Source organism: Anneissia japonica, unplaced genomic scaffold (genome assembly GCF_011630105.1).
Source record: "Anneissia japonica isolate Jap-2015-1 unplaced genomic scaffold, ASM1163010v1 scaffold287904_len65775_cov122, whole genome shotgun sequence".
NCBI lineage: Eukaryota > Metazoa > Echinodermata > Crinoidea > Comatulida > Comatulidae > Anneissia > Anneissia japonica.
The window spans coordinates 45,232-46,655 of record NW_022749273.1 but is presented as its reverse complement, the minus strand read 5'-3'; positions in this window follow the sequence as shown (position 1 = coordinate 46,655).

Sequence of the window (1,424 nt, the reverse complement as noted above, 5' to 3'; positions counted from 1 at the left end):
GTGGCTGAGATATTCAAACGGGGCTGTTGGTTATTTGAGCCAATACCGACGGTGAGAGAGAGTTCACTTAACTTGGTTTATTTGAGTTATCTCTTTCATACCAGTAGCATCGCCTTTGATTTTCATCATATATCTTGTTATTCAAGATGTTTAAACAACAATAAATGTAACGATATTTCATTGTATACAGGCCTACGCAGTATAGGCCAATGTAATATAAATCTGTTTCTTTTTTACTTGCATTTTTCAATTCTCTTATTAGTGTAAGTGAAAATTTGATTCAACTTTGAGCGAGGGCCTCACCCAAACATTGATGTTTGAAAAACCTTCATACACTGTTTTATGGTCACTTTATGCTCAGTTTTACTTTACTTTTTACAGATGATCGATGCCAGGCCGCAAAAAAAACAACGTGTTTTCTAGCCAAAAAAGGCAGTTGGCAGGCCGCACACAAGTGTTTGTAAATTATTTTCGCGGGCCGCAAAAAAATCACTGGCGTGCCGCACTTTGTCCACCTGTGCCCTAGAGAGTACCCTAAATCACCCTGTTTTACAGGCACAACTTAATACATTCAATGCCACACCATCCTACCAGGTGGAGAGAGGCAACGTAAGTAAACTGCTTTGCCCAAGGACAGAAGCAATGCGACAGGCGTCATGTCTCGAACTCCCGATGTCGATCTCACGATCAGAAGTCCATCCAACACCTTACTTTATAACATAATACATAGCCTACTGATTAATAATAGCTGAGATGCACATTTCAGAATTAATAATCGTTTTTAGTATATCTTACTGAATATTTATTGTCTACAAAATAAAATATGAATTACATGCATCTTTAGAAATACAATTTCTACAATATTATTCTTGTTTTTATGTAGATAAATGTTCGATAAATTCTTTCTTTCATAATCTTTTTAATCAATGGCGTTTGTAAACGTGCACGGACGTCATCGTCGAATCCCAGGACTTCCGACGGTAAAGCTGGCCTGCCTGCCTAGGTCCGTCCCAGGCCAACCAATAATAATTAACAAAATGTATTTTTTTAAATATAGGCCTATGGCGCATCCTGTACATGCACTTCAACTTTTACAACAAAAGCCTAGGCCTAGTACGCCTACCTGTAGTACGTTCTATTGTACTTAGGCCTAGGCCTACACTTTGTTGTCGTCGGGGTATAATTCTGTATCTAAATGAACAAGGAGCGAACCTAGCTAGTCAACATCTAGGCTAGGCTAATTGATTTAATCAATAACCCACCAGGACTATCTGTCGTTTTCTTCTTTGCAACAGCGGACGAAAAAAAGTCAGTTATTCTACAACGTTTCATGATTCTTTATCACTAAACATTAACAAACACTCGTTTTGACGCACTCCGTTCTGTAGCGTGTCTGCTGTTTAAAACAAACTTCCTAGCCTAAT